Below are 10,781 nucleotides of genomic sequence, written 5' to 3'. Positions count from 1 at the left end.
TTTTTCAAAAAACGCCCTATATATGGACTAGTTGTGCTTAATGACCGCAAAGCGATTTTGTGTGGTACACGGCGCTCGTGGTCATGAGCGTCGCGGAGTAATACATACAGTAGGCCTACTGTGCTTCACCATAATATTACAGTGTGACCCCAAAATGGCACCTGTCAAGAGACATGCTTACAACGCAGACTTTAAACTCAAGGCTATCACTCACGCAGTAGAACAAGGAAATAGAGCAGCAGCGAGAGAATTCAACATTAATGAATCAATGGTACGGAAGTGGAGGAAGCAAGAAGATGACCTGCGCCAAGTAAAGAAAACCACACAGAGTTTCCGCAGGAACAACGCGAGATGGCCACAGTTAGAGGACAAAATTGAACAGTGGGTTATTGAACAGAGAGCAGCAGGTAGAAGCGTCTCTACAGTCTTGATTCGAATGAAGGCAACAGCGTTAGCACGAGACATTAATATCAATGACTTTCAAGGCGTTTCGTTTGCTTTCGTTTTATGAAAGACGTAATCTCTCCATCCGCACACGAACTACCGTCTCGCAGCAACTGCCAAAACATTACGAAGAAAAGCTGGCCACTTTCCGCGCATACTGCAAGAACAAGATCACTGAAAAGAAGATCCAGCCAGAGTGGATCACCAACATGGACGAGGTTCCGCTCACCTTTGACATCCCCGTGAACCGCACTGTGGAGAAAACAGGGATCAGAACGGTGTCTATACTCACCACAGGGAATGAGAAGTCATCCTTCACTGTAGTTCTCGGTTGCCAGGCTAATGGCCAGAAAATTGTCCGTAGATGTGAATGGTTGTTCGTCTCTATGTTGATGAACTGGTGACTTGTTCACGGTGTACCTGCACCTGTTTTTTAATAAAGTTTGATTGACTTATCTGACTGTTTTGTTTCGCTTAATGCGCCGTTCATTGACAGTGCGCATTATAATCCAGTGCGCCCTATAGTGCGGAAAATACGGTAAAGCAAAATGGGAGCCTTATGAAAGAGCTGTTTAAAGTTAAAAAGAATCTAAATCTTAAGAGCCCCAGAGCTCAGTTTAACAAGGTTACCACTGGTACGAATTGTGTGGATTTATTCATCCACCTCCTCCTGGACCCAGCACACCACCTAACAAATGTTGGCTGCCCAATAATAATACATATCATTTGGCAGAAACAGTCCTCCATCTCCCTTCTGCCATTCTAAAACCACGTGTGTTAATTTAATTGCTTGAAAAGTGACCTTGTTATAGGAATAGTATTGGTATAAAAAATGTATTAATCACCAGAGTTAAATCTGCCAGCCAGCAACAAAAGAAGGGTTGACTACTACTCAATATCTTGTTTGGCTTTATCCAGGGCTATCTTAAAATTATTGTGAAACAAATTCTTTTATCTTACAGACACACCTAAATATGTAAATCTTAGAGCAGTTAATTAATCAATTAGTTGACTGTCGGAAAGTTAACCAGCAACTATTTTGATCACCGCAAAAATGTCAACCCTTCAGTGGTTCCAGTCTATAAATAATGGATATTTTCTGTTCTTTGAAAACTGAATATATTGGACTGTTTGTCAAACAAAGTAGGACATATGAAGATGTCAGCTTGGACTTTGGGAACACATATTGCTATTTGCTGACATTCTACAAACCCAACGTAATAGAGAAAATCATCGGTAGATTAAACAAAATAAGTTTAAGTAGCAGTCTGATCAGATTTACAAGGTTATTAAATGTGTAGACTTACAGAGCACAACTATAATGTGCAATGCAATCAATGACAGTTTAAACTACTTTAAGTCAAACACACCCTGCAGAATCTCAAACCAGTGTGATGTTAGGCTATAACTAAATAAAACTGTAGGGTTAGGCTACATGATTAACAATAAACCTGTAACCTCTTTCCAGCCAACGGCAGTAATTAACGTGATGGCAGCCTGCGGGACGTAAATGATTACGTTAATCGACCACCACAAGTTTGGCAAGTAAACAAATGCTCGTTCATCTTTTCATAACAAACGACAGTCAGAGTAAACCTCCCCGTAGCTCGTAGCTGAAGCAAGAAGCAAGCTAACGTTAGATGGCCAATGCTGAGCTCAACATGTTCACTCACCACATATTTGCATTTAGCGGTTCTTTGTTTGGGCCATCATTTATGATGTTTTAAAGCCAAAGTTTATGATGATTGGCTCAGCAGCTGCCGGTGTTTGTTGTACGGTCGCGCACAGCAGATGTTACGTGTTACGTAGGCAGGTTATAGGTAACGGAATAAAGGCAAGCTCATCAGACGTGTCCTAAAAAATAAACATTGTTCCGCACCTTGAGTCTGAGGTCACTGTGTGTGCGACTTAAGTCGCACTTCAGTCCGAGTCTCTAACCCGAGTCCCCATCTCTGTGTTTTGATCTATGAGATCGGATCAAACCATTGCTTTCACAAGAATTATTATTTGGAGTCCATGGTGTGCATACATTTTTCCTGAATTATTTTAATGCCTACCTTCACTTACATTTTTTGGAAAAAGATTTGATCATAATTGTTGACGTTTAACAGGTTCTTGTCATGTACTGACCATAAAGAAAAGTTTAAAACCACAATAAACTATATGTTTTTTTTTTTTTTTCAATTTTCAATTAGAAGCAAAGGTAAGCTTTGATAGAAATTGAACTTGAAAGAATTTGACATTTTTCATGACAATTATTGATGCTGAATGATATTAGACTTTTTAAATGAGAACATTTTTTGCCCTAGCTGATTCTGAAATACGGAAAAAATGAAACCAAACCTAAAAGTCTTAAAATCTGCTTTTGAGTGAGAAAACCAAATATAGATCTTTGAAGCACTGTGAACTGTCCTATCATATTTTACATTAAACCACAAAGCTTCTCTAAAGAGAAAGACGTGTCTATCCTGGAAAAAGAGAAGTGCACACAACAGATGATATACATAATATGATACGATACATAATTTAAAGCACTCAATGGGAGAAATCACACAAACAGAAAACATCTCAATCGTTAATAAATTAACAGTCACTGTCACGACCGATATAAAGCTTTGATTGGCATCACTCGATGCGAGAATGACAACGTTAGTAAAGTTTGACTGTTTTGTTTCGCTTAATGCGCCTTATAGTCCGGTGCGCTTTATATATGAAAAATGTTCGAAAATAGACCGTTCATTGACAGTGCGCATTATAATCCAGTGCGCCCTATAGTGCGGAAAATACGGTAAAGCAAAATGGGAGCCTTATGAAAGAGCTGTTTAAAGTTAAAAAGAATCTAAATCTTAAGAGCCCCAGAGCTCAGTTTAACAAGGTTGCCACTGGTACGAATTGTGTGGATTTATTCATCCACCTCCTCCTGGACCCAGCACACCACCTAACAAATGTTGGCTGCCCAATAATAATACATATCATTCAGCAGAAACAGTCCTCCATCTCCCTTCTGCCATTCTAAAACCACGTGTGTTAATTTAATTGCTTGAAAAGTGACCTTGTTATAGGAATAGTATTGGTATAAAAAATGTATTAATCACCAGAGTTAAATCTGCCAGCCAGCAACAAAAGAAGGGTTGACTACTACTCAATATCTTGTTTGGCTTTATCCAGGGCTATCTTAAAATTATTGTGAAACAAATTCTTATATCTTACAGACACACCTAAATATGTAAATCTTAGAGCAGTTAATTAATCAATTAGTTGACTGTCAGAAAGTTAACCAGCAACTATTTTGATCACCGCAAAAATGTCAACCCTTCAGTGGTTCCAGTCTATAAATAATGGATATTTTCTGTTCTTTGAAAACTGAATATATTGGACTGTTTGTCAAACAAAGTAGGACATATGAAGATGTCAGCTTGGACTTTGGGAACACATATTGCTATTTGCTGACATTCTACAAACCCAACGTAATAGAGAAAATCATCGGTAGATTAAACAAAATAAGTTTAAGTAGCAGTCTGATCAGATTTACAAGGTTATTAAATGTGTAGACTTACAGAGCACAACTATAATGTGCAATGCAATCAATGACAGTTTAAACTACTTTAAGTCAAACACACCCTGCAGAATCTCAAACCAGTGTGATGTTAGGCTATAACTAAATAAAACTGTAGGGTTAGGCTACATGATTAACAATAAACCTGTAACCTCTTTCCAGCCAACAGCAATAATTAACGTGATGGCAGCCAGCGGGACGTAAATGATTACGTTAATCGACCACCACAAGTTTGGCAAGTAAACAAATGCTCATTCAGCTTTTAATAACAAACGACAGTCAGAGTAAACCTCCCCGTAGCTCGTAGCTGAAGCAAGAAGCAAGCTAACGTTAGATGGCCAATGCTGAGCTCAACATGTTCACTCACCACATATTTGCATTTAGCGGTTCTTTGTTTGGGCCATCATTTATGATGTTTTAAAGCCAAAGTTTATGATGATTGGCTCAGCAGCTGCCGGTGTTTGTTGTACGGTCGCGCACAGCAGATGTTACGTGTTACGTAGGCAGGTTATAGGTAACGGAATAAAGGCAAGCTCATCAGACGTGTCCTAAAAAATAAACATTGTTCCGCACCTTGAGTCTGAGGTCACTGTGTGTGCGACTTAAGTCGCACTTCAGTCCGAGTCTCTAACCCGAGTCCCCATCTCTGTGTTTTGATCTATGAGATCGGATCAAACCATTGCTTTCACAAGAATTATTATTTGGAGTCCATGGTGTGCATACATTTTTCCTGAATTATTTTAATGCCTACCTTCACTTACATTTTTTGGAAAAAGATTTGATCATAATTGTTGACGTTTAACAGGTTCTTGTCATGTACTGACCATAAAGAAAAGTTTAAAACTATATGTTTGTTTTTTTTCAATTTTCAATTACAAGCAAAGGTAAGCTTTGATAGAAATTGAACTTGAAAGAATTTGACATTTTTCATGATAATTATTGATGCTGAATGATATTAGACTTTTTTTAAATGAGAAAATGTTTTGCCCTAGCTGATTCTGAAATACGGAAGAAATAAAACCAAACCTAAAAGTCTTAAAATCTGCTTTTGAGTGAGAAAACCAAATATAGATCTTTGAAGCACTGTGAACTGTCCTATCATATTTTACATTAAACCACAAAGCTTCTCTAAAGAGAAAGACGTGTCTATCCTGGAAAAAGAGAAGTGCACACAACAGATGATATACATAATATGATACGATACATAATTTAAAGCACTCAATGGGAGAAATCACACAAACAGAAAACATCTCAATCGTTAATAAATTAACAGTCACTGTCACGACCGATATAAAGCTTTGATTGGCATCACTCGATGCGAGAATGACAACGTTAGTAAAGTTAGGGCGAATTAGATGCTGTAATAACTTTGCCAGGTATCCACGCCGTAAAAAGTGCGTAAAAAGCAACGGTATCTTCCACGGCGAAAGCTTCTGCTATTCTTTTATTGGCGGTTGGCAAGACAGCTTACATGTTTTACAGTATACAGAATATAATACTTAAATATATCAAGAGGAAATTAAAACCTTTTTATATTAAAAAATTAAGAGTGGTAAATGCGTCACAGCATCCTTTAAAGATATTTTAGACGAAGGTAGAATGCCGCATAAAATCCAAACAGATGAGGGAAAAGTATCGTACACTTTACCACATCCAATGAGACTAAGGCATCTGTAAGTAGAGCACTTCAACAGGACTCTGAAATCTAAAATGTGGCGTTATTTAACAGCCAATAATTCTAAACGATACGTAGATATATTGCAGGATTTAGTCACCTCCTACAATCATAGTTATCATCATAGTATTAAAATGAAACCGATTGATGTATTTAACAACTTGAATAAAACAAAAGATAAGAGTAATTTGTTTTAAATATAAGGTGGGCAATACTGTAAGAATTTCAAAACTACGCAGCCCTTTAAAAAAAAAAAAAAGGTAGAGCAAAATTATACTGATAAAAATTTCACTGTAAAGGAATGCGTGTCAAGGGACCCTCCTGTTTACAGGATAAAAGACTATGATGGCAAAATATTACAGGGAACATTTTATGAGCAAGAGATGCAAAAAGTTAGATAAAAACAAAACATTTAAAATAGAAAAGATTTTATTTAGAAAGAAAAGGCAAGGCAGGGACACTAATGCCATCAGGCGTGTTTATTTACTTTCTCTTATGCACATACAAAACAGACATGTCTGAAAACAAGTCAGTTCTGATGTCTGAAATCATCAGGTTTCTTAGCTTTCAAATCAATCAAACACTCGTAACATCATCGAAACAATCCATGAAAAAAAATGACTCTTCCCAGGAAACATTTTTCTAACCATAAGCAAGACCTGGTATTTATCTCTAGGATTTTTAAACAAAACAAGATAAACGGTGTTAAAATTAACAGTATGGCTAATTTTGCCTTGAGATACAAATTCTGAAATTTCTATGGTGCCCATATTTTGTAAACACACTTTGGACCTCATTGTTATTACTAGCATCATTCATTAAATCATCAATAATAAGCAAATTGTTTTATCTACAGGTAGTATTGTATCAATGCATAAAGATAATGGTATACCGTCAACAAAATTTCTAATTTTAATAACAATGGCTGCCAACACAGAAAAAAATAAAAATTATATATACGTTTTCAATCTGTTTTTGAAATTAGCTCATCAGCATTTTCAATCAACAGTTTCACAAAATGTGTTTTACCACTGTCTGAAAGACCTGACACAATCAGACTAAAAGGATGTTGTAGTCTAAAATAAAAGTTACCACACCAAGCAAATCAGATGCTAGAAGAGCTTCTCCAACAGAAAGAGAAACATATATATATATATATATTTGAAAAACATATTGTAAAAGGCAAATATAGCAACTAAGACAAATAGAACGATCAAGAAATAGTGATAATAATGAATCAGACAAATTCATCATTTTCATCAAGTTCATCAAAAGAACATAATGGCAAAAACATACTGTAATTGCAAGGTGCCAAATGAAAACCTTCTCTAGCTCCTAAGACTTAGTGGGAGCTATCACTACAGTACGCAGATTGATTTTTCCCTTACAGTTCTGTGTGGCTTCCCACTCTCTTACAAAAAAATCTAAACATGTCTTAGTTTTTGTTTTTGGCAGGGCTTGCACTTCCTTTTGTAGTCCTCATTATTAACAGACACTGAAAAAGAAAATATGAGGGTGAATGTGAATATTCTGAAACATGATATGGTCTCCCTTTGAGAGTGTTTTTATCATGCTGAATAAGTGGATCTTGCTGGTAGTCAAGATGGCGTCACCTCCCTCCACATCTTGTAGATCTGCATGTTTGGCAATTCCTTATATGGGGATTAGGGTTTGAGTTGTAGTATCCATCCTTACAGTCACATACCACATTACTATTAAAGGTGCAGGGTTTTATTTCCTTCTCAATATCTGGGGGGGAAAAATCAAAACACAGTCCTGACAATTTCTTATAATCTTATTCAAATGTATGCTAAACCTGTTCCAGCTCAGAACTGACTTTTAAGACAACATCCAACATAACCTTGAGTTAAAATGGATATACCAATCAGTGAATTATTTTGATGTTGCTTTTATGAAACAAAACAGCCTTAACCTGCTACTTTGGATTTAACCTCCTAGAATATTTCATCGCAGAATTTCAACTTCCCAAACACACAATTGCTTGAGTCATCATTACCATATATTTTTTGCTATTTCTTTTTCTGTACTTCATCAGAATAAATTCTCATTATGAAAAGAGGTAAATCATATTTTTATTTAGATATCCATAAAATGTCATACCAATATATTATTTCCCCACAAGCATGTATTTCTACCACCCAACTGTCGAGTAGATTGAGATCCCTGCGCACTAACAACACTCTAAAAGGCCCATTAAAGGCCATGGGACTGCGAGGTACTTTCCAATCTATAGTATTTGAACAAGATACTTACGACTACACGAGTCACACCTCTGGCATTTCGGTATTAAGTTTGGTACTTCTGTGTATTCGTCGTTTCCACATTTTTTACATATGTACTGTCCTGCTCGATCCACACAGTTACCGACCTTATGATATCCTGGGAAACGGTGGAGAAACGGAGAAAGGGAATGAGTTAACCTGTGATAATTCCACAATAATTCTTCAACACAAGGCCAATGCATGCAGTTCCTTGTTATAACTTACCAGCTGGACACATTGCATAACATGAATTACTGGTTTGTTCCGTCGGCTCTGTGTATGAAGAGGTGAGGTACTGTGTGGAGAGGAAGATGCTAACAAACCAACTGGCCTGACATTTTCACACCACAGCTGCCATCAAGAAGGGCAAGCAAGGTTCAGAACAACTCGTCAAGTCATTGCACAGCCATATGTTGCTTTTTCATTTTCATACATCTTTGATATCAAGCAAGCAGGTCTTCAGCTTGGTGGCTAGGTTAGTGGTGATCTTTAACTCCTTGTGGACTACCCTGAATGAGGCCAGAGGATCAGTATGAGTGGCACAAACATTTTAAAGGGTATCAAAAACCTGGCATAAACATGGCAGTGGGTGCCCAGATTATACCCTCATCTTAAGCCATTCTCAATCAGTCCTAAACAAGGGTTTGCCAATTTCCTGATGGTCCGATGGAGCCATGAAACAATCAAAACTGTAGGTGCCCATTACCTGATGCATCTTGATGAGGAATGAACCTGACCAATTGCTAACTGCCAGAACATTTCTGATATTTGTAAGCTGCAGCTCAATATTTTTTTTTAACAAAACTCCTGAAGAGGTCCTTTACACACACATTTTCTAGCCTACAGTTTGAATGCCAAGTCAATGAGGAAGGCAGAGAAGAGAAAATACTGTATTTTTCGGAGTAATCCGGAGCGCCCTATATATGGACTAGTTGTGCTTAATGACCGCAAAGCGATTTTGTGTGGTACACTGCGCTCGTAGTCATGAGCGTTGCAGAGTAATGCATACAGTAGGCACTGACTCGGATAATGACGAGAGGGATCCGGGCATGCTGGACGCCGTGATCGCCCAACTGTTTAACTCGGACACTGAAGATGAAGAATTTGAGGGGTTTGTGGACGAGGAATGAGCTGAAAAAGTGAGTGTATTGTGTTGTATTTTACGTGTTATAACTGAACAATTTTGAGAGTTATTGTGAAAAAGCTAATGTTTGATTTAACGTGTGTGTGTGTGTGCGTGTGTTGAACACATCCCTGTATCTGCATGAATTGGTGACAGTAAATTGTCCGTACGTGTGAATGGTTGTTCGTCTCTATGTGCTCTGTGATGAACGGGTGACGTGTTCACGGTGGAACCTGTACCTGTTTTTTAATAAAGTTTGACTGACTTATCTGACTGTTTTGTTTCGCTTAATGCGCCTTATAGTCCGGTGCGCTTTATATATGAAAAAAGTTCGAAAATAGACCATTCATTGACAGTGTGCCTTATAATCCAGTGCGCCCTATAGTGCGGAAAATACGGTAGTTCTTTCTTTTCCACATTCAAACATAAACAGGCCTCTTAGGTTATATGTACCCTCTCTTAACTTAAATAAATTCTGAATACCAGATGGATGACTTTTGTTAAAGGCTCTGTATATTATTTCCAATATTTTTATATATACAATATCTGTGAATTTTAAAAGGTATTACTTTGAATAAAGAGTTTGTTGGTTGGGTCGCGATATCCTACTTTATTAATAAGTGTAATAGCTCTTTTTTGTAACTTAATTAACACATCTATGTATGTTTCATTTGCATTTCCCCATATTTCTGAACAGTATGACAGATAAGGCATAACTAAAGCCTTTTTTTATTTATTAGATCTTTTGTTTTTTTACAATATTCCGACTGATTTTGCTACCTTGCTTCTAATGTATTCAATATGTGGTTTCCAACTAAATTTATTATCTAGGATCACACCTAAGAATTTGGTTATTATAGTCAAACCACTTCTTTAACACAGTTAATTCTTTTTCAACTTATTGCAATAATTCATCCATATTTTTTCCATTACAGAAAATTTGTGTTTTCAGCGAACATTATAAATTTCAACATTGTGGATACTATAAAGATAGAAAATTAATAATTTTGGTCCCAAAACTGAATCTTGAGGAAGAGCGCATATTACGTTTCTAATTGTGACTGTGTATTGTTAATTTGTACATACTGAAATCTATTACTTAAATAACTCTTTAACCACTGATGTGTGACCCCATACCATATTGTTAACATTTTTTTCAGCAATAAAGCATGGTCAATAGTGTCAAATGCTTTACGCAAATCAATAAACACACCCACTGTGTTGAGTTTTTGGTCAACTGCAGCTGCAACATGTTCAACAAGTATTTTTGAAAACTGGGGTAACAGTGATATAGGTCTATAGTTAGTGTTTGCTTATCTCTATAAACTGGAAACACCTTTGCTATTTTCATTTCATCAGGAAAAGTTCCAGTTAAAAAAGATCTATTACAAATGTAGGTGAAGGGTTTAATAATACAGTGGATGACTTCTTTGATAAGCGCCATATCAATATTATTGCAGTCAGTAGACTTTTTATTTTTAAACTTTCTTACCACTTCTAAAACATCACTGTCACATACTCCTCCAAGAAACATCGTATTAATATTATTAAATGTAAGGCTGATATATTCATTATTAAACTTTCCTTATTATATAACACGCAATGTGGGAATTGCGTGTTTCAATAAACAGCTCAGCCAAACACTTGTCTTTCTGTTAATTTTATTCAAGTCTTCTGCAGAAGGACTCAAAACACATACGC

This window comes from Micropterus salmoides, unplaced genomic scaffold (genome assembly GCF_014851395.1).
Source record: "Micropterus salmoides isolate LMB-PRFRI ecotype aquatic unplaced genomic scaffold, ASM1485139v1 Ms_hic_scaffold_4, whole genome shotgun sequence".
NCBI classification, from domain to species: Eukaryota; Metazoa; Chordata; class Actinopteri; order Centrarchiformes; family Centrarchidae; genus Micropterus; species Micropterus salmoides.
The sequence above is the reverse complement of the archived record's forward strand: the minus strand, read 5'-3'. Positions refer to the sequence as shown.